The following is a 24,798-nucleotide window of genomic DNA, read 5'->3' as shown; positions in this document are numbered from 1 at the left end:
TCCAGTTCAAGAAAAGGGTAATAATGAATTGCAAGCAAAGGTAAAAAATATATTACAATGTCTGAGAGACAGAGTGAATAATATTGCAATGAGGGCTAAAATCAATAAAAAAAATCACTATCACAATATTAATTATATACAATTACATTATGAACAGTAAAGGATGAAGCAATGGATCTTAGAGATAATAATGGGAAACTTTCAGACAATTAAAGGGAAATGACAGATGTATTAAATTAATATTTCACTCATGTGTTTACCAAGAAATCGATCACATTAAACAGAAAGTTCTATGTTAAATTGAGCATTCATTATGGCAAGAAAAGCTGAAGTATTAGAGCTACATACTGTAGCTACTCACAAGAAAATAAGATACATGGACCAAAGCAGCCTCTTCTTTTTTGCTGTAATGCTAAAATCAAATCAAAATCAAATCAAAGTTTATCAAATGCACAACAATACAGCGCGCAGCAGTATTAAAAAAATACTGATGTAGCCAGTAACATAGTCCGTATACAGATTGATATTATTTCTGGCAGCTTCGCGGAAGATCTGCCAGTCAGTGGTAGCAAAACAGTGATTTAATATAAAATTCGATTCATCCGACCAACGTTGAATGCTTCTTAACGCTGGCCGCTCCTGTTTAAGCTTCTGCTTGTAAACAGGAAGTAGCAGAAATAGGATTTGCTGAAAGGAGATCGGGGGAGAGCTTTGTAACCATCCCGGAAGGGAGTGTAAACATTGTCCAACGTGTTTGTTCCGCGCGTCGGGCAGTCGATGTGTTAATGTAGATTAGGCATTGTTTTCTTCAAGTTCGCACCGTTGAAATCACCCGCTATGATGAATGCCCCTTCAGGATGTGTATTCTCGTGTCTGTCAGTGTTAAAGTGACAGTGTAGTTCATCCAGTGCCTTTGTTAAATTTGCCTGCGGCGGAATATACACCACTGTGAGAACTCCCGATGTGAGCTCCCTCGGTAGATAGAAAGGGCGATATTTTATTGTCAAATATTCAAGATGTGTAGAGCATGATGTTAAAACAATCTCCATGTCTGTGCACCAGGACTTGTTTACCATGAAGCATACCCCGCCGGCTTTGCTCTTACCCGAATCCGTTGTTCTGTCCTGACGGTGAATAGAAAATCGAAAGATAGCAGAGTCTGGAACAGACGGGTCAAGTCAGGTTTCAGTGAACGCCAGAACGTTGCAGTTCTTGATGTCCCGTTGGAAAGCAAGCCTTGATCTCAGTTCATCCAGTTTATTGTCCAGTGACTGAACATTAGCAAGAAGTATACTCGGGAGCGGGGCACGATTGCTGCGCTGCCTCAGTCTTACCAGAACGCTTGCCCGTTTACCCCTCTTCCTACGGCGCCGTCTTCTTCCCAGTACAAGTACAGGTGAGACACCACAGTCCAGATAGTTGGCAGTAATTATTGGTGTAGATTTAACTGTGCCAATATTCAATCTTATGTCTATAAGTGTTTGTCGGTCATATCTAATCACCGAGCAAACAGTATGTGCAGTTAGCAGTACGAAAAACAACAAAAAATAAAGAAATAGACAAAGGACGAATGGGAGCTCGCATGCCCCTAATGGAGCATGGCTGTTCACATTGAATATACTGAAGCAGCCCTTCTTCTCTAGAGCAACTTTGTGGTTATTTAGAAGGTTTGATAAATCTGAACAGATTTTTTAACAATGAGATTTTGGAAACATCAGAATTCTCTGGGATAGCTTCGCTATGCTTAAAGCCCAAACATGCAGTGCAAATTCAGAACCAGCAATTTTGGTTGTTTTAGATGTTTTAGAAGTCTGCTTTAAGCAGTTGAATATATCTAACCTGTCTCTGTAAAGCTGTAGCAAATAACTTGAGACAATTTGCTTGTACAGTGTCTTAGTCCAATTAAACTTTCTTTTTCTCCTGCAGTAAAGTGAGAAACCCTGAGGCTAGTGCTGTCTTGTTGACACCTCCTCCTGGAGCACGGCAGCTGTTTGCAATCCACACATGTCTCTCAGAAGCTGTCCCTGAGCCACCGTGCTCTAGGCACATTGAACAACCTCATATTCTGCGTGTTTTTCTTAGATCTAAAGCACCCTTTCATTCATGGTTGATCTGACTTTGTCTTTTGTATCACATCAAATGGCTTTACCCTGTTTTCTTTTGCTGTACTGCATTTTTGCATTAAATTACCTTTTTCAGGTATTATGACCCTAGCATATTGAATGTCTCTCCTCTAGTCTTGCTAAAGTATCCTCTTAGGTCTTAAAAAGTATTCCACCTGAGGCTTATTGCAATTTCCAGGCTTAGTACTTTGATAGGTGTGCAAATATTTTTTGGCTTTATTCTGCTTTGCAGAAATAACTTTAATAACATTAATCTAGTTTGTAATCATAGCTGGTGCTTGTTTTATTCAATCTCATTCTTTTTCACCATTTGTCATCATTGCCTGTGGTGGCCATCTCAAAGAATCCACCATTTAGTTCCTTATTTGTCTTTCAGGAGAACAATTCAGTATCTCATCGCTTACTGTACACTTCACACAATCAAGCATTAAGCTGTCATGAATTGATCTAAATAAATACATAAATAAATAGGGCTGTTTGCAGAGGTTATTACTGGTTTTGCATCCTGAACTCAACATTTGTAATTTCACAAAGCGGTTTTATCATTCCTTTCAAAAAGCACTTGTTTAACTTTCATAATAATTCCTCTCCCCCTTCTCCTTTCTAAAGATTAATTGTCATAAACTACAACTGGGCCATGTTCAACCAACTAGAAGAGTCTCAATTTCTTTCTATTGATCTGCTTCTTACCATGAGGCTAACAAATCGATGGTGCTGGCTTCAAGCTGTGAGTGATCTAAGCTTTATTTCTAGCTTAGACTGAATGTGCAGCTTTTATAACCAAGAAACTGCCAGGAATCTCAAGATATCCTCTTCACAAATTTACATCCATTTATTTGATTAGCTGGTCCTAAATGCATATGAGTACCACAAGATTTTTTGAATAGATTAAAAGTAGAATCTAACAAATAGTACAATTCAAGTTAAGGGTCACCAGTCTCCTTATTCAGCAAAATGTCATCTACCATTCCATTGCAAATACAGTATTTAATTTCATGCAATGATTTTTTTGAATGGCTTAAAATTTGTAATTTTTTAATGGTTTCATGGACTTATTCTTACACTGCTTATCATGTAGTGGTGAGTATACATACTGTATACCTGTATATGGAATGAAATTGCAGTTTCTATTTTACACTCACCTTTTTTGGATTCTACGATTGTTCATCAGTTTGGCTTACTGCGTGCACACCCTGTACGAGATGAAGAAACTGATCATGATCCTCTAGTATTCCTGACTGTTAGATGCACCACAGAAACTAACTGGGGAGTTAGCATTGATTGGAGGGGTTCATCGTTACTTGATCGTTCAAGTAACATTCACTTGAACGTTCATCGTTCAAGTTCATTGTTCATCGTTCACTGTCCTTCGGATGAGACGTAAAACCGAGGTCCTGACTCTCTGTGGTCATTAAAAATCCCAGGGCGTTTCTCGAAAAGAGTAGGGGTGTAACCCTAGCGTCCTGGCCAAATTTCCCATTGGCCCTTACCAATCATGGCCTCCTAATAATCCCCATCTATGAACTGGCTTCATCACTCTGCTCTCCTCCCCACTGAGAGCTGATGTGTGGTGAGCATTCTGGCGCACTATGGCTGCCGTTGCATCATCCAGGTGGATGCTGCACATTGGTGGTGGTGGAGGAGTCCCCATTACCTGTAAAGCACTTTGAGTGGAGAGTCCTGAAAAGCGCTATATAAGTTTAAGCAATTATTATTATTATTATTATTATTATTATTATTAGTATTACTGCAAAAATTGCAGGTCCTGATAACAGGATGCACGGCTGCATGAAAAGTGTATGATCATTACGTTATTATTTATTGCCTGTGTTATGACTTGGTGGGTGGTTGTTATTCTATAAAACAAACTTAGAGGTTTAGGAAACTATAGATGAAGGTACGAAACCTTCAGTGTCACAATGCAATACAAATATTTAATGTATGTAAAGTGAATGCCTGTTAATCTATTGAGGTTACTAGTTATCTATTGAGGTTGCCATGACCTTGTAAAATACATTTTGAGTTGCATGGAAAGGCACACTCTTGGTGTTTCACTAAAGTGACATAATTTAAGATCAGCATGCTACAGTGAAGGGAGATTCGTGGGAAAGGTCATTAAGAGCAAAAATACAACTTACAGACTAAAATATAATATTGCTTGCTTTTAGTTTCAGCATTTTTTAAACAATTTAACTAGAAAGTGAATAAGAGTATTAGCTCTCAAATCAGCTTATCCACCATCATGTCGCTTGAAGGAAAATCTTTATTGAAAAGAACTGTACATTTTTTTGTTTGTCATTTTCACAAAAGCTGGCAGCCAGCTGGAGCTGGGTGCATAAAATAAATACCTTTTTGAGAAGCATTTATTGATGTTTTGTGTGGATAAATCAGCTTCAGTAGTTGTGCACTAGCTGTGAAGAATGCTGCTTTGCAATTTTACAGTTTGGTGCAGATTCCTGTTGCAGTCCCACACAGTTTACCATGACTGTGGAATTTGGTTGTTTTGAAATGTAATTAGTAAATTGCATTTAAGGGTAAATTCAAAATCCTCATTCGCTGGAGAAAAAATAAAGCTGTTTTGGAAATGAATATTGTATATTCACATGATTCATGGTGATCCTTAATGCACTTCATTTGGTTTCTTCTGTGACATATTATATCAATAATCATACACTTGAAAGATGGCTATTAACTAAATTGGAATTAATAAAGCTATCAAATTAGTGCTCTTCATAAGTATTGGGGCAGTGAAGACAAAATTGCTATTTTTGCTGTATACTCAAGCAATTTGGAATTGAGATGAAAAGATGAAGATAAGGTACGGAATGGCAACTTTGAACTACTGGGTATTTCTATGCTCATATGTTGTACTTATTTAGGATAACAACACTTTTTTGTTCAATCCCCTAATTTGGGTGAGCATAAGTATTGGGACAAATGAACATTGATATATTCATTTTAATAACAAATTAACATTAACACACATGATCACCATTGTTCTTTATTTAAAATGATGCCTACAGCTTATTCTCTGATGGTTGCAACAGTCTTCCAACTAAATAACAACTAAGCAAAAAATGAAATAAAGGTGAAAATTAGCATCTAGACACATGAACACTGTTACATAGTCACTGATTTAGGAATAGAGTAGGTGACCCTTATCCACTGTCAATATCTAGAAAGTCTAAGGTTAATAGCAGTTTTAACATACTGTATCACCTTTCTGGCACCACAAGGGCAGAAAGTTTTCAAACATTTCTAATTTGTCTTCAGGTTCCTGCTGAGTAGTGTGCACCAGTTTGTAGCCAAGCTAGTGAACTCCAGCCTTCCACACACTGAAATCTGGAATCAAGTTGTGCCAGTATTTTTTTAGAAGAAAGCCTCACAGACCTATCACATAATTAAGAACTTTTCAATTCAATCTTCAGATACAGATTTTGAACACATAACCTCCTCATTACTTGGCTGGTTTCTCCAAAGTAGATAATACACTCTAGTAAGGTTGTGTGAGATGTATAGTGTTGTGCTAGAGGTTGATGTTTAGTTTTCTGATTTATGTAATAGGATGTCCAGCTTCTGGTGCAATCAAGTACTGTTGACAAAAGGTAGAAAAGCTGAGCAAACAAAATAAAAAGCTGGATTGGCGGGTGAGAAATACTCAGCGCTTCTGTCACATGTAGTTTATAACAGAAAATAAAATACCAAAAAAATACCTTCATGTTAAGTCAAACACTTGAAAATGAAAGAAAAGAAAATGAAAACTTGGAAGGGTCATGGCAGAGAATGCCAAAACAAGTTAGTAGAGACCGTACAGTATATGATATTTCAGAATCCAATAAATGCTTGGAAATGACTTTTTGTCTCTATGGCACTGAATCAGAATCTCTCGTCCCAAAGAGCCAGGCTTCCCTGAGGATTACATAACTTTGCTAACATATGGGATCCTTTGATAGAGCAATCTGCTGTTTACATTATAACTGACGTCTCCAAGGAGACAGAGGAACACTTACCTCTAATGCCTCTAATTAGAGGTTTACCACAATCATAATCACTGCAGTCCTCATTACAGTGCTTCAGCCTTTCAGAAGAGGTGTCACTGCCAGAGTAAGGAAGATGATTGATGTCTGCCACTTAATGTAGCTGTGTTTCAGTCTGAGTAATGCTACTGTCTGACAGGAAGGACAAGTTCTGTGGTAGACGATCAGAAATATCTATGTATTTCATTTTTCCTCCATAAAAAGTTTTGCCTGCTCCGGCTAGTAGAAAAACAACGAACCTTGAAACCTGACAAATGTGTTTTTGCTTGACTGATTCAGCACTTTATTAAAACTGAATGAATTATTTTCTCTGCTTTATAGTCCTTTGTATCTGCACTTAGGCCTAGACTATATCAAAATTAAGACTTACTGTGACAATTGGGATTTACAGATCTATTACTTGACAATAAGTTTATCAGATATGTCTTCTTTATAATATTATCCTGCTTTTATTTGCTTGATGCTTTCCCAGTGCACCAAGAAAAAAGCAATGCACTGTAGGTTTACTGTTATAGAAAATAAAAAAATAATATAATATATATAATACATCCAAAGTTATGTTGGCTGGAGTTCTTTCTTTTTCATTAAATCAATATTTATTGTGTTTAGCATTCATATGTTTTGGCATCTTATATAAAAGAGATTAACAAAGGATACTTTAAGGATACTTTAGGATAGTTTTATGAAAAACATACTCATCATTGAACTTTGTGTTTTTAATTAATCATTCATAGGTTTTTTTTATATTATATGGTTAATATTAGGAGACCCTTTGAACAGTAAGATGAAAAAAAACTTTGGCCAATTTACCCAGACATGGATGGAATGCAGAATTATTTGTTAAGGAGATCATTAAGTACAATTTACAGTAAATGTTCTCTTCTGCTGCATGCAAACAAGCAATCTTCTGTTCAGGCTTATAACATATTAAACTTTTATTTGCTACTGAAGGAAGGGCAGTGACAAAACAGTCTGATCCTTGAATTAAGTATCTTAGTTCATTGCAAAGTGCTGCCATGTTTGCTGTTGTCCAGATTTATTATTACCCTTCTTACAATGCACCTGAAAGTAAAGTTTAGAAAAAGAAAAATGCTAAATAATTAGTAGTATTTATGGCATAAAAAATTAAAAACCTAAACTATTCTTTGACTATCAGTACTGAATATCATAAAATCACATTTGTGCAGTAACTGTATATTATACAAAGTGTTCACATTTATTCAAACTGTATACATTTGTGAAATAAATGCTGAAAATATGATCATCTAAATCCTCAAAGGGTTTAGAAGCTTTTGAAAGCTTTTGATTGCCATTGGGTATTTAAGGAGATTGAGCATAGAAGTAAAACACACAGAAGCATATCTTCATGGGGAAAGTCAGAGATCTTTCCAAAGATCTGAGGTAAGGGATTATTGATCCTAGTAGTGCAAGTGACAGCTATAAAAAATCCATAAGACATTCGACTGCAATCTTCATCTTTCAGAAGCTGAAGACAAATGGGATGGTTGCTACCCTGCCAAGAAGAGGGTATAAGAACATTTTATCCAAACGGATGGTCCGAAGTGTGGATTAGGTGACCATTGCACACTAAAGGGCAACAATTGGGAATTCCCAGAAAGCTCTGGCATCATATTCCATGGAAAAATAAGAAAAAAAACATGGAATTGCCAAATATCACATGACTCCTATGTTAAATGGAATTTTTATAAAGCTATACTAGAAATTCGGAAGGAAGGGTTGATCCTGATCATGCGCACTTCCACTTGACCGTGTGTATAAGTCTTGCACCGGGGACTTCCTGTTCAGTGTTCTTATTATCTTACTTTCATCACATTCATCCAGGACCAGAGCTGATCTTACCTCTTCAGGCTCAATGTTTCGATCGCAAGCCAGTAGTCCTGCACTCTTAATGCTGTCTGCGTTTTTCTTTCAGGTCTCCTGATGTCAGGAGAGGTCTCCTGATTTAGCTAAAAATCCACTCAGCTCCAACAAAACCACTGCCTAACTGGCTTGCTCTTAGCTCAGCACTTTGAATTTGTCATCACTCTTTTTGAGGATTCTTTTGAGGGATATGGGCAGCCTCACCAAAATCCGTCTGCAAATATACTCTGCATATTTTGTCTTTCTTGCATTTATTAGGTCCTTAACAAATTAAAATAAGACCAAATATTGTAATGACAATATTTCTGTACACTTATATAGCACTTTTCTGGACACTCCACTCAAAGTGCTTTACAGGTAATAGGGACTCTCCTCCACCACCACAAATGTGCAACATCCACCTGGATGATATGATGGCAGAAAAAGGTGTGCTAAAATTCTCACCACACATCAGCTATCAGTGGGGAGGAGAACAGAATGATGAAGCCAATTCATTATTAGGGCATTATTAGGAAGCCATAATTAGGAAAGGCCAGGGGGAAGTTGGATGAAATAAAAGTTTAGTTTCTGAGCTGTCTCATCAGTGATATGATTTTCCAGAAAGGAAAAGTTCACATTGTAATAGAATGTCATCTCTTCTGTTTAATATGAATACTGGACCGTTTTGCAGCCTCTATTCCTCGTATATCAGGATATTTTATCTAAAAACCTGTTTCCCTCTGCTATGATGCTCTTGCTTGATCACACATGGACTTTCTAGCATAATAACAACCCAAAGTAAACATCCAAATCTGCTGCCAAATGGTTAAGAGAGCATAAAATCAACATTCTTGATTGGCTGTTACTATCTCCAGGCTGCAGTCCAATAGAATATTTGTATGGACTAAAGATCTTAAGCACAAGTCTCATAATACGAAGGAACTGCAGCTGTTCTGCTTGGAAGAATGGTCCTTACTTAATGGTCCTTAAGAAATCCTTACTGTGAAATGCCAAATCTAATAGCCACAACAAAGGAGAGAAGAAGAGCTTTCTCTATCTTTTTAATGCCAAAGGAGCACCAATTTGCCATGGTGGAAAACATTTTGAATATTATATAACTGCAAAAATATACAAATAATAGAGAGATTGTTTTGAAAGATCCAGTAGTCTAGTTTTATGTTTTCATTTATTTATGCAGCACATACTAAGTTTACAGTTGCATTGATTTACAAAGATCACCTTTTGATTTCATTGCATTAAATGCATTCATAAATTGTGGAGCAAATGCATTTGACCATTTACTTATCTGTGTGCGACTCTGTCAGTGTATGCATACGTGTTCATCTGTTTCTCCAGCTCTTTGTCCGGGATATGTTTTTGGATTTATAACATATAAACATATTGTCTTTTAAATTCTGAAAAGTAAATCCTGTTTCCAGTAATGTCAGATGTACTAAGGAAGGCAAGTTTGAGTGTACTATGCTCAGCCAACACCAGGTGTGTTAGAATGCACGCTAGATCTGTCCATGGTGCTGCAGCTGCACTCTTTCTGCAGATTTGAGAGGCAGTGACAGTTTCACATTTGCATGGAAAGTATGAATTATTATGGATCTGCTTTAGAAGCCGGCTTCCCTACATCCCTCCTGACAGAGCTGATTGTATCTGCCTCGATTTGATTTAATTGAATGTATTTTTTTTCCAAAGCATCAAAAGTCCAGCAGTTTTCAAACGGGCCTTCTTGCCTGAGAGTTGTGTATGCTGGTGAGATGAAATTGGTTTTTTGGTGGCACTGTAATCATCCATATCTATTTCATTAATTCCTGCATGCACATTCAAATGATTAAGAGGCTTAGGGCAATAGAAATAAAAAAAAAAGTCTAGTCAAATCAATAGAATCAATTTACGATACAGCCTCCATACAACTTAAAATAACATTTGAATGGAAAGACTAATGTGTATGCAACTCGGTTGCAGAAACATTAGTTAAGGAATTATTATGACTCATCATTCTGCACTGTTTAAATTCTCAGCAGTGTTTTATTTAATGGTAACTTCCTGAGAATGGGGGGTGCTCAGAAACTTAAAGATGAATTAAATAGTATAACCTGTATTGTGGATGGCACTTGCCTTTGTATGTAAACTAGATTTCTGTCAATATACAAAATATTTAAAATATGCACAAAAATCACAAGTTAAGTTAATATGTATGCAAATAAAGTATATTGATTTTTGATGTGCCATATATATATAGTTATAATATATGCAATTTCTTCTGCTTGTTATTGATAAGGACAATATCTGTATAGATTGCATTCTTTCTTCTGTTCAACTTGTCGAAAGCCTTATGTATGAGTATGTCAATGTAATAAGTCAGTAGTCTACATCAGCATTTTCTTGTTTTGTGATGTTAGGAATACCTCTTAAAAATTCCCCTTTGGCAGAGGAAATACAAGATAAATTATACCTATTTTGCTCAGTATTCTTCAGAGCCATTTTATCAGCCTTTCATGGTAATTTTCACTTCCTTTGCAATTCTCTGCAACTAATTTTGTCAAGTCTATTCAGAAAATAGTTTGTAACAGAGTAGTTAGCTGGCAGATACCCGGTTCAGCACATGCAACAACAAAAATAAATACAATGGTAGGGAAATGCTGGTTCTAGAAACTGGACTTTTTCTATTTAGCTTAGCATGTTTGTTTTTAAATATTATAATGGCTGAGGCTCTGAGCTGCAATAGTTTGAATCTAGGAGTGGATATAATTTCCCCAGGATTTCCTGGAAACAAAGTTAACAAAGTTATAGTAGTGTTATTAGGTCTTTAGGCAGCACATGAGTGGGTACTGGAATTTAATAAAAAAATGAAAAGCTGTTCCCCGAGCTTTGACAGCAAATTCACCTCATCGATTCTGACTAAATTTAATGCAAGATAAAATATGAGATAAAACACATTGCTTAAGTTTGGAGCTAGAATGTGAGTAGCAATGTAACCTAAACAAATAACCAATAATCCAATTGCTGACACAGCATAAGGAACATAATCTATATGTGAAATTGGATTCTGCATCACATTACTGCAGAGCTTGCAGAAATAACTCAAAGTGACTCCCAAACCAACTACTAAGGGATTGACTATTCGATAGTCAGCTTTAGATAAGCAAGTGATGGCTGAAGGGAAAGAATGAGATGACATCTCTATGGCAGCTTTTCTTGTCTTTTGTACTTTGTTTTAAACTTAAAAGCAATACCACAGCTATCTACATTTCAGCAATGAAGCAAAGTATTATCTGTGAACCCTGCAAGGATTTTTTTTAGTTGAATCTAGGCCAAGTTTAATTCTAGGCAGTATTTCTTCAACATATTGGTCTATGTATGATCTATATTCAAGGATTCCACTTTGCATACAATACTGATAAAACATCTTTGCTAAATTTGAGTTGGATTTGGGTGTAATTGTGACACAATGCTAATTACAGTAGTATACACAGTACTTTTAAAATTTGATCAAAGCATCAAGGGAAATAAAAAGTAATGGAAAAATGTTTTAATTAACTGGATGATGACTTAAACCCTGAAGATTTTCTTAAAGAGAACCTGAGGGAATTAACTGCATTTTATTTAGTCTTCATGTGTTGTGATAATGGCTTATTGCAATGTTCAGTACCATATTTTTATAGAAAAGAGAAATAAGTACTAGCTGCTATTTTACATTTGGTATCAAATTTTTAAAGCCTATATGTACAAAACGTAGTGAATTTGAATTGAAATGTAAATTTCATATTAATTTTGGTGAATATATACTCCTTTAAAACCATTGGGCATGGAGATTGGAAATTTCCTGGCAGAGGTTCCATGTCTGTATTGTCCCAAATGAGCTCTAAGGTATTTAATTTTAAACCATTTCTGTATTTATATTTTGCGGATATAAATGAAATCAAAATTCTCTAACAATAAATCTTGTAACTTGTAGCACAAATATTAAACTTAACATAGGTTAAAGTAGTGATAGATTCTAATGAGTACTAGCTTCTGTTTTTGTTAAGATTTTGAAATTGAGTCAAGATAGTTTAAACGTCAAGATATCAGTATAATTATCCTCTCCATTTTGTACTGTACTGTAATGTAGCATATCAACAGACTACAAAATGTGTATCTGTTTTATTTTGACTAAATGAAAAGTTTGTATCAGTTTTAGCTCTAGGATATGCAGTAACACCTCAATCTAACAGACAAATAACGTCTTAGACAAAGAAAGTCTAAGCTGCCTGCCTGTGTGGATGACATGTACTTAAGTTGATTTGATATAACTAACATGACTGAGGAAACAGCAGCATGCCTATGAAGATGAGGCTGACAGGACTCCCCCTCTCTTCACAAGGAATGAACCAGGGAGCTGCTGCATGGGTAAAGATCAGGAGGAGGGAGGGGTGAGAGAAAGAAGTGAATAGGAGGTGCACAGCTGTGAAATATTTACAGTATGTGTACGAGAGTGGAAGTAGGCAAGATTAAGTATTTGATCTTTTTTTTAAAAAAAAACAACATAATGTACTGTAAAACAAAAACGAATACTGTTTGAAATCCACTAACCTGGTTGGTCATGTGTTAATGTTGTAGACGTGCAATGCATTTTAATGAAAATTGCAAGAGTTTTTCCTTGTTCTTTTCGAATATGATGAATATACTTTCCTTTCTCCTGATTAGAAAATATGTTGAAAAGCATTTAGATGATGTCTGGATGATAGCCTGGAATAGTGGACTTGAGTCTGTTGTTAAGGGGTGGTCTACTTCCATGGCTTTTGTCCATTTTCAAAGTCTAGTCATCCTGGTTCATGAAATCGAGGTTTTACTGTAATCTAGAAATAAATCATAAATATAGAATTAACTAAAAATAGCAGTTTAAATGGATTAAATTCACAAGCAAGATAAGATGCTGGCTTAAACAAAAAAAAACTAGAAGTAAATTAGAAGATTTTAGTGTGTACTTTTACAAAAATGATAAGGAGAAAACTCAACTATTAATAGGTTTTATATTGTCTGTTTTTGAATTCCACCCTCTGAGCTGTTTAAGATAACATTCTTACTGTATGTGTGCAATGAGGCCATTGTAACAGTCGAAAGGAAGGGTTCTGGAAAACAAAAGTTCTTCATGGGCCTTAGTGGCTCAGTAATGTTGAAGTTTTCAAATGTTTAAAGATTAATGGGAACCTGAGAAAATGCAGCTGTGCTCAGCTTAGTGAGGGCAATGGAAATGGACTCCTAAGGATCTGATCAGCCTTCTCTGACCAGGTGATACTCTGGCTGGATTGGCCACCTGAGACCTTAAGGCCTGGAGGGCCAGCCAGTGTCCAGCTAAGCTACCTGTCTGTGTGGATGGAGTTATGAGCTGCCTGATCTCAGAGACAGTGATTGAAGAGCCAGCCAAAGAATGATAGCGGACTGTACAATGCATTTATGGCCAAGACAGGATAAGAAAAAGAGAGTTTCATAAATGAGACTGGGAGAGTGCAGGAACCATAAATCAGTTGGCTGTGGCATTGAATGCAGTTTGAACTGAAATTGTACAGGGGCCGCCCAATTGTGCCACACAGCTTTAATCTTCTTGACTGGAAGGTTTGAACTTTATAGGACTTAGTGCCACAATATATATATATATAGGTCACAAATCAATCTTATAGCCTGCGGATATTATAACATTAAGAAATAAGCAGGAAAAAAAACAGCACTTTGTAAAAAGAGTTTAATTTCCTCTTTGGTTGAATGTTATTTCAAAGTGCATCATGACATTTTTTACCATCAGGTCTATGACTTCATCAAATCAAAATGAATTTCATGGAATATATCAAAAATATATGTTTCTAAGCAGGCAGTACAACTGTGGAGCTCATTAATGGATAAACTATAAGGAAAAAAAGAACAAAGCTGGAGGAGAGAATAAGTACCTTATTTCTGATGTGATAGCCTGGTAGAATAAAAACACCACTGAGCAAAGACGTCTGGATTTAGTCGATAAAGGTAAAGATCATTGCCCACTTCATTGCGTCCATATCCAAACTTTGCATATGGGAACCAAATGGTCCAGGGAAATGCAGCAGGCAGTTTCTTTACAATGGCATGCTAAAGTAGTCAGGAAGTTGGCAGGAGAAAGATATTAACCAGACATAAATTTCATGTTGCATTAGAGAAGAATTTTCTGATTACGTGTTTGAAGATGTGGATAAACTGAACTGGCACTACAGGGGAAATGCTCCACATGGTGAGGTTTGCAGCCTGTATCCTGAAACTCCTTTTGTACCTGCTACACTCCAATTGCCCACATTCCTTAGTTTTAACTGTTAAATCGAAACCCCATTGCGCTGACAGGTCCGGCTGCCAGAACAAGCAGCATGCTAAATAAAGAGGCATGTTTGGATGCCAGGTTTATAAAGTCCCTCAGGGGAAAATGCAACTCCTGAATTATGTAGTAACAAACAGGGCCAGCTGATACCTTAAGCTTTTTGTTACCATTTTATGAAAATATTATTTCAATTTTTATTGGGTCACCATATTCAGGAATGGATATAACAAGGGTCAGCATCTTTCCAAGCAATTATCTCTCTATATATATTTAAATAATAAAACATCCCCTTCAAAACATTTTGCTTTTTGGAAAGAGGGCTTCTGCTCTGTGCATTTTCTCTTCCCTTCAAAAGAAAACCCAACACATGAAGAAAAAACCTCCATCCATCCACTTCACCCAATTAATGGTCAAAGTGAAGGCAGGGTGCACCCTTGTTAGGACACTGGTCCATAGCAGGGCACACACTCAGACCAGAGAATGGCTTGGGATGGTGGGAGGAAACCAGAGCACCCAGAAGAAACCCACACAAACATGGGGTAAACATACTGTACAAACTGCACATAGATAGCACCTGAGGTCTGGAATTGAACCTAGGACACCAGTGCTGTGAGTCAGTAATGCTAACCACTGCACCACCCTGCTCTCCTAAGACAAATCATCTTTTCTTTAATGTTTTTTTACCACTAATGACCGGCAATTGCACAAAGTCACTGCAGTGGTGTATGTGTATCTACCAACATTGACCAGGAGAGCTGCTGAGACACACAAGTATATCAGACAAGAACAGACAATCTGCCAATCAATGGAATAGACATTGCAATTTTGATTATTTGTATTTTTTTTATTCTAGTTGGTTGGGATAATATACTGTAATGAGCAAGTTTCTGGTCACATAACTGGTGTGTTATGTGTTCACATCTGTACTGTGGCCATGCTTGTAATGTCAGATGTTCTAAATGACCTATTTTCTTGTTATTAAATTGAATCTATAAAACTGAATCTAATGAAACATATTGTTGTTTGGGAGTGGTCTCTCATTTTCTCCTTTGTTCCAACCTGTTTATTGGGTTTTGCCTTTTCTAAAATGTTTTAATATTTTAATTTTAGTGTGTATATGCTCTTAAATATGTGCATCTATATACAGGTAGCCGGCTCTTCTCAGCCCTTAGCATTCTTTTGCTTTTTATTTAAAGCATTTCTAAAATTAATTTGTTCTTGTCTCACATAGCTAAATATGATTGCTGTACATTTAAGACATTACTGAAACCAGTGAAATTATAAAAACATATAGACAGAAATCCTAGATGTGCATTGGAAACCTTAAGCACAGATGCAGCTTTATTCCATTTTTCTGCTAATAACCATCTCTTTCTCCTGCAGATTTCTCTAAAGCATTGAAGGTCTGGTAACAACAGTGTGCACAGGCAGAGATTGCCCCCAGATACATTGAGTATACAGCAATCAGTTACAACTCAATAGATAGAGGACACTGTTTTGATTCATAATGTTTTTAAAAAGGAACAACAGCAGGAAACAGACATTTTTTGTGATACCATTCAGTTGCAAGGCTGTCTTTAAATAAAGATTCCTGATAAAAAGTAAGAACTAAGAATTCCTTCAGAGACCATCACTCTATGCTAGTCAGAGGCTTCTGACGTGACACAGTATTTTAATGTGTTTCTGTATATTTTGCTTGCTACAGTACATTCTACTGGGCAAGTAACTACTGTATGTATTTGCTTCCATTCAAAGCCAAACTTCTGTGCACACCTCGGATCTGTCTTTTATACTATACTGTTTAATACCATGCCACAATGTCTTTTAACATCTTTATAGAATTTTTCAAAAGACATAATTGTATATTCTTATGGAGTACATACGTGCATTGCATGTGCCTCTCTCTTTATTGATGTTTCTGTCTCCAGGCATCCGGCTTGAAAAAGAAGGGATTAAAACTGAAAATTGCTTTTTTTTTTGCTCTACAGCCCACTTACTGCTATTAGGTGAATAAATGGGGGATGTTGATTTCGGCTGCAGATTGAGAGGCGGAGGGGTAATTCCAGAGGTGCCGTTGGCCGAGATTGCCGGGAAGTCTGAAATGAGGATGCTAAGCAAAGACTAAATGCATGATGGCACCTGGGAATAAACTGAGTCCAGCTTTGTCTAATAAAGAGCCCTTGGAAGTCTGTCGAATTCCTGCCTCCCACCATCACAGCCGCTCTTCCTGTTCAACACACATTTTCTGAATAAATCACCAGCCCCCCCAATGGATTGTTGGATAAATGACTGACAGGGGATGTGAAATTTCAGAATTTTCATATTCTGAAAATATGAGGCAAATGACAGTAGACACCTATTGCCGGAGTCTGTTTTGCCGTGGTATTTGTATTTATTAGACAAATTATGTTGTTTGCAGTTGGTTAACGGTTTGCCAGCCCGAGACCGTACCTTTCCTGCCTAATGAAGTATGTAGCGAGCCTGAGTCCGTTAATCTGTGTTAGGTGATAAATTGCATTGTTGTACCATTTTCAACCCTGCCAAATTGCCCTTTAAATTCCATTTTGCTGTGACTAGTATTGCAGAGTACTAGATAGGAAAGCTTACACATAGGGGCTGCAGGGAACGATGAGTTGCCAGTTGTGGCTGGTATTGCGAATTGCAAAGATTAAAAGCCAAGCAAAGTCATGGGAATCAAAAACATACTAAGCAATATCAAGTGTAGAGCACAGAGGTATAGTACCAGAGTCCGAGGGTTGTGGCCTCATGCAGAATTCACATTACGGTTACAGTATAGAAATGCAGTATTTGTCATATTTGCATGGCACAGGAAACTTGAATTACAAATTAAAAGACAGGATTTGGAAAATTTGTATTTTTTTAAGGTTTTTAGGAGTCAATGTATCTTATTCAATGACATTTGCATAAATTAGTGTTAAATTGAGGTGGTATTTTAGTAGTTCTAGGCGAAAGACCGTATGGAGAAGATGATAAAGCAGAGACAGCTGGGCTGACAGTGACATCTTTATGGTTAATATTTGTACTTGTGCAACAATTGACATAATAGTAACAAAATGGTTCCTATGAAGATATACTTATTTATAAAGACGTACATAACTTACACCACAGGATTCCTGGTTGATAAGCATGATTTAAAAAAAGGCTACAGTTTACAAGTTTCTCTTCCTTTAATAATGCCCTTAATCTCTGTTAAATATTTCCTGTGCATGTGTTTCCTTTAGTGCATCTGTCTATGTACTGCGTTGCTCTGCTGTGATGTAGTGTAGTTGTTATGTGTTGGGTGGGGGGTGGGGGAGGTAAGAATGAGAATTATCACTGTGGAAACTATCTTTATTTTCCTAAATATTTTTTAGGAAAAAGTTTGTCACTAAAGGTTTGGAAGTGCCATGTCCAGGACCAAAAAAAAAAAACCTCACCTATATCATCCCTGCCACCCCCTTCAAATATTGAGACTTTTCATGAATAACACCCTTTCCCTTCCAAGTGCAACATGTTGTTCCGGAGGTGGAATGCTAATAACTAAATCTCCCTGGTTTCATAATCCCCCATCTTGACATTACAACCTTACAACAAGCATATATGCATATATATCATCCATACTGTATATATATATACAGTTATCCCATTTGTCTGTTTAGCATGATATTGATCTCTTTCAGTCAGTACTTGGAAGTTATGTTTTGGATTTTAAACACTAAAATGCTGCCCAGGGTCTTTCAGACCCTAAGTGGGATAATAAGAAAACAATGTTGAGCTCTTCAGACTGAATCATTGGGTTAGTATGGTTTTCTTGATACTGGCTTATTGGTCTCTAAAAATGTTTAAAGGAACTATCTACTGATTGTTTTTGTTTTGTCTTTGAGGACATTGTTTCCCTGATATACCCTGAAAGTGAATGCACAGAGCTTAAATTCATTACTGTAGCCATATAAATACACTCTCAATTTCCATTAAATTCTTTAACAATGAGCTTACATACAGTATGTGCAGTACTACCACAACTTTTCACCCAATAAGCCATTTATTAGCCTCTTGTTATTCTTGTTCTGTTCTAAATTCTAATAGATCCCAGTGCCGTTTCTTTAATGCTAGAAACTATCTGCCCTACATCAGACTGTGATCAGAGTGCAGTCATAAAAGTAAAGGAACAAGCAAGGATTTTCTTGTGTCTTAAGAGTCCTATCTAGTGTCAAATGTTTATTGATTATTTTTCTTCATGCCTTTTCAGGCTTGTTACCTCCTGTTCCTCTCCCTGAGCCCTTTGAGCTAGCAGGAAAGCAGACAGAAGGTGGAATAAAGAGGCTGATATGCAAAATTAAAATGGCAAGCTACTGCATACTGGGTTGCATTTGGGAGCCTGCCCTTATTGTGCTCAGAGAACTGAGAATGCAAATTACACTGTGTTTCAGTTCACAGTGCAGTTAGTGGAGAAATATTCTGTGGCAGTCAATCTAGATTATTTTTTCTGAGGGTGCATATAATGATGAATGGTAATAATAAAGGATCCCATTATCTTTTGCATATCATTAACACAGCAACTTGTATCGTAGTCAAGTTCACACCCAAACTCTGCACAGCTGTTGCGATAAGGTGCGTCTTATTGAACTTTACCTACTGTATGTGTTCAGAAAAAAAACTGTTTTCTCATAAAAGGACACTTTGTTTTGAAGAACCATACCAGGAAGATAAATGCATGTTAGTTAAGGTTATATATGTAATACAAAACGTAATTTAAAAATATCTGCTAAACTGACCATAAAATCGGAAATGTAGAGTTCTTAAATTTCTAAAAACAACTTCTAAAAAGTACCAATGAAATCCTTTGGTTTCAGGGTAGTAATTAGAACAAAAACATTAGAACAAACATTTCAAATGCGACTGAGAAAGACATAATGTTATTGAGAAATCTGAAGGATTCATTTTGAAGGTTGCCAAGTCTTGTATCACATAGCATTATGCTTATTTGCACACATCATTGTAGCACTTATTTTGTCTCTCAGCCTTTTATCACTGTAATGTTCCAGTGACAAGCTGTAATAAAGTTGCACTGATGAGTGATGAATGAAATGGTTGAAATATGAAAAGACACATATTGAGCACAGCTACACTGGCAATGAAACGGAACAGGTGCTATTATAGCAAATATGCAGTTGTCTTTGCTGTTGTTTTGTTTGTATCCATGTACTGTATCCATTTTCTTGTATCCATTTCCTAGGAGTACAAATGACCATAGTCCTCAACTCTTCATGTTTTAACCAGTTCATTCCCTACTATAGGTGGTCCAACAGCTTTTCACTACAACATTGATAAAAGTGATAAAAATACAAATATGTCGTAATGTAATCCTATACAGTAGTGTAATTCTCAATAGCTTCAATCACATCAGTCAGATTGAATAAGTATGTATTTTTTGTTCTAGTTACTAAATCATAACCAGATATTTCAAGTAGTTTTGTTCACAGCTAGTTTGTTTTATCGTGTGTTTGGTAGGTTTTGTTCAATGGTATTATGTTGTCCTTGATTATATTAGGAACATTTACCTACTTGAACTTCCTAATTGTGTTAGTTTACTAGTTACTAGTAATATGTAGTTTTCTCTATGTGATAGTTTGAAACAGGGTGTTCTGGGTGCAGTTGAGTTTTTCTTTGGTTTAGTGCTAATCCTGTTGATTTACATCATATTCACAAATTTCAAGGTGTTTACACCTTTGGAGGTACAGTAAGTGTTGTGGATCTTTTGTTTTTAAAATATTGTTTGCAACAGATTAGGTTAATAAAAGCATTTATGCAATTGGTTCTCATACCAAAATATATCCAAATGCCTTTACATTTCTGAGTTGTTTAAAAAGGGATTATGTAATTCATATTTTATATGCTATTTTGATTATATATGATAGCATTCTTTTGCTACTTTCTAAAACTGTCAAAGTGTCATTATTGTTGGACCAAATAAATCACCATCATTTTTGTTTCATTTTGGTAGACAGCTCCAGTTCTGTTCCATATACTGTAGATGGTTTGTGTGTTATTTATTGGAAAAAAAGCCTTTGAAGTACAGTATATTGTGCATCATGGTTTTCCCATAGGATAAGAATTCTGGGATAAGGATTCTTGGCAGCTTGTACAGTATATTTCTGCTGACATTACATGTACAGTAAAAAGTCTAGGTAGTCAGAAGTGCACAGTAACCTAGTTTATTGTGGTTTCAAAAGATTTACAACAACTAGCAAGTTATGTACTCCTCCTGAGAAAAAAAATAATCTGGTAAAGCAAATATGAGTGGTTAGCAAATCATTTGTCATCTGTTACATAATAAAAAAGAAAGTGACCATTGTTGGTCTAGCTGGATGTTTCATGTATGCATGGGGAAGCCTTTGTCAGATGCTTGCTGTTTTCCCTTAACTACTGTATGCTTGTTTAAACTTTTAATTATCACAAGTACTGGAAAAAATCATACATTTTCCAGACATTTTATAAATCAGCAAAAAGTCATGTTGTTACAATTAATGATTCAATTTTAGTTACATGAGTGACCATAATTAGAAAAAGAGATTACGGCTTTTTGTATAAAGGGATATCATGCTGAGAGAAAGTATTAGATACAATAATTGATTTTGTCCATCTGTAGGGGGAAAAGTAATGCATTAATGACTACTTTCAAAACACCTGTTGTTTGAGTCACAGCTTCTTGAATTTCAGCTGCAGAGTTTTCAGAAGTTAAATGTGTGAAGTGGCTCTAGGGTGATCATTTTTTTGTATAAATATGAAACAATTGACTTGTTAATTTTACCTTTCATTTTTATTACTTTTGGTGTGGATCAGTTCACAACATCCACTTCCCTGGTTGAGAGAGAGAAAGGTGTGGTGAACATTTCACCTCAGGAGGAATCTCTGCATATTCTAGAGCTGTTCAGTTAACTTCACAGGAAGGTTGATGAGGAAGACACATTTATTTTTGTTTGTTGCTGGTGCAATTTACAGATGACAGAGACACCTCTCTTGTTATGGAAGATGGAACCATGTTCCATTTTAAACGATTTTAAAATTTATAATTAAGATACATGGCTTATGTCACACTGAGTATTCTCTTCAGTAGACCAGTTCCCTAGCCAGAGCTAGAACTTGCTCAGTAGTAGAACACTGGCACATTAAAGCGTAGAGCTTAAGTGTTTCGTGCCATCTTGGCAACAAGAGGCGGCCACTCCAGAGACCAGGATTAAGAAAAGCAAAACAGCTCAAGCCTGTTTTTCACTGGCAGCCTTTGCTTTTCAGGCTCTGTTCCATTTATTATGGAAGAACGCCTTTAGAAATGACACTCTGTAGTACGTTCTGTAACACAGCACCTAGCAGCTTGTAATGCCACGTTTAATGAAAAGCTACAGAAATAACTCATCTGCAAAAGTGATAAAGAGAAAAAAAAATATTGGGAGCTCCAAGACAGATTAAATGACTGGGAGCCCTGCAAAACAAACATCTCATTAAATTTTAATACAATACATATTGCGGTACATGCACTCTAGCAAGGAGCAACACTTACTCCATTTTTTATTGCCCTTAAATTAAAGGCTGGTGACCAGGTTATAAAACAATGCGTAATAAACACTGCTATTCTGAATCAGGTTATGTTATTGTGAACCAGCAATCATGCTATGGGTACTTAGAACCCAGCAACTTAAAAAGACATTTGCCCAAAGACAAGAAAGATGTGCATAATCAGTTCCTACTGTATGTCTTTAAAGTCTTTAAAGTGTTTTATTTTCATCAAAAGGAAGAGCACAAGAGAAACAGCAGAGTATCTGGCTTACTGACGGTATGTGTAACTGGGACAGTGGCATGAAGTAAAGTTAGATTTCTTGTCATTGATTAACTCCCAGTGAACAAAAGGTCAGAAGACAAACCTCATAGACAAACTTCATATAGTCAGCATAGTTTAGAATCTTGTCAGAAGCCCAGTACCCGGTGACAGTAGGTTTTCAGTCAGAACTGAGAAACATCACAGATCACAGGATTTGCTAATAGATTCTGCTGGCACCATTCCTGACTAGAAACAATGTTGCTGTCCCTCAGCAATCCGAAAGACAATTTGCCAGCTTTCAAAATGAAATGAGTTTATAAAACAATAAATTTATGACTAAGAATTATTCTGGTTAAAGGAGATTTTCATCATTGAGCCATAATGGGAATACATGTGGTTGTATGTATTTTTTTACTATTAGCTATTAAAATAATATTCTGATAAATTGTAACTTTTATTCATACTCATACTTTTATTCAAAATTTAGAGCAATTGTTATATTCTTAAAAGCCAGCATGTTTCTTTTTGTTTTTGCTAAGTACATTCTTCAAATGTCTCTGGAGGTTAATCCCCTGGAGGTTGTTTGAGTTTATTTGCCCTTCACCGCTTTTCAGAAACTCACAGGATTGAATAGATTAATATTCTTTTTTTTTAAAAGAGACACTTTTCTGTGATTGAGGTTTTAATAAGGTCTTGAGTTCAATTTTAGCTTTTTACTGTGCATTAATACTGTGATACTGCATTACGTACAGAATCCTGATGTCTTGGACAAAATTCTGGAATTATTTGTGCAATTATTATTTTTTTCATTTTGAGGACATTCCCACCACACTTTAGGCAAAAATAGATCTTTCTTTAATAGCAATAATATTAGATAATATTTCATAACAGTGAGAAACAGTTTGTATTACTTGGTTGTCTTTTCCTTCCTAACTAGGATTACCAAAGTAAAAATCAGACATTTAAAAAAAAACTATGCATTTTTTTTTCTAAAAACATTGCAAATAATGATGAATTGCTTATAGACAGGCATAATTTGTCTAAATTCAGATTTTCTTTAACCTGTGCATTTTGATGTAACATGCAGAAATTTGGGATGCGTTAATTAAAATATTGAACAATTAAGCCTGGAAGTATCTGCAGCCAGGTTACATTCATGGTTCTGTTGCTTTCACAGAGATGGACATTAGATCGGGGAGGCAAGGAGACACAGGTCCTGCTTCCAGGGCAGCTTCAGCAAAATGGAGAACTGAAGAAGGTGAGCTCGCTTCTGCCCCAGAGAAAGAAACATTTCCCTGGTGGATCCCAATCCTTGTAGCAACAGTTCTACAGGGTTGACCTTTAATTATAACAATGATCGATTTAAGGACTAGCTCAGGTGTCCTTAAAATGTCCAGAAGAAATGCTTTAGAGAGTTGTTTCTTATGCGTGAGTGTTGCATTTTGGGGATTTTATGGTGTGATGCTAGCATCTGACTAATACATTGTAGAGTATCCCAAAAAATTCCTTTCCCATAGCTGTGCACATACAGTAATATTTCATACACAGCTTTTCCCATTTTACAGTCTTCGGCAGCCTACAATATTTTTAATTTACACTGCATAATGATACTTTTTTATCTCAGCAGAGCAATATAATGCCAGACATACGATAAAAATCAATCATCAGAAGTTAGGAATTTTGCCCAATCCATTTTTAATGTGAAGCTTGTTGAGATTAATTTTGCCGTATTATACATTAGATAATACAATGTCTTGGGATTGGGATTTTTCTTAGTTTAGTAATTAGTAATTTTGTATATAGCTTCTTAAATTTACAAAGTAGTAATGAAAAATATGATCTTGTCTAACTACACAGAATGAAAGTAAAAATGTAATTCAACTAACAGTGAATTTCAGGAACAAGTAAAGGTTAACTTCACACTGAAAATCAGACAGAACCTTCTTTTTGCTACTGTATATTACATTTTAGTCCTACAAACCAACATACTGTATAATGTCAGGTTGCTGTAATTTTCCAGACTGGTGGCAAATTGTCTTTCTTCAGAAAGGTTTTTCTACAGCATATATGGACAGAAAAGCAATTGCAAATATTGAATCTGCAGATCTATCTTTATATCTCCATTACATGATTCTATTGGATCTAAATGACTTTGGAAATACATCAGTGGATGTAAGAAGTGTCACTTTAGGATACAGCATGAAAATACAACAAAAACCAATATTTGTTTTTCACTTTTTTAATGATAAACATGTGATGCCATGAAAAAAAAATGTTCCAAACTATTTGTATGCTTCTCAGAACTTTTAATAACTATTTTCCTGTGAGATAGATCTTTTGTTCATGGTCAGTGTTATTAATAAAACTTTGTCTGAATCTCTGTATCCAGGCAACCTGCTAAAGTGCCTTCCTAAGTGTATAATAATATGGATAGCATAGATCTGGTAAAGAGATGTAAAGGTGTTTTATGTACATGTGCAGCATACCAAATCTCAGTTTTGAGCTAGAACTTATTGGTCAAGAGGATAGGAAATCTCTCTTCAGGTGTACACATCCCCTCAATTGTGTATACTATCTGGAAATCAAAATGCAAACAGCAGAAGTCAAAATGCATGTCTGTTTTTGAGATAT

Source organism: Atractosteus spatula, chromosome 14 (assembly GCF_055471065.1).
Source record: "Atractosteus spatula isolate fAtrSpa1 chromosome 14, fAtrSpa1.hap1, whole genome shotgun sequence".
NCBI lineage: Eukaryota > Metazoa > Chordata > Actinopteri > Semionotiformes > Lepisosteidae > Atractosteus > Atractosteus spatula.
This window is presented reverse-complemented; position numbering follows the sequence as displayed.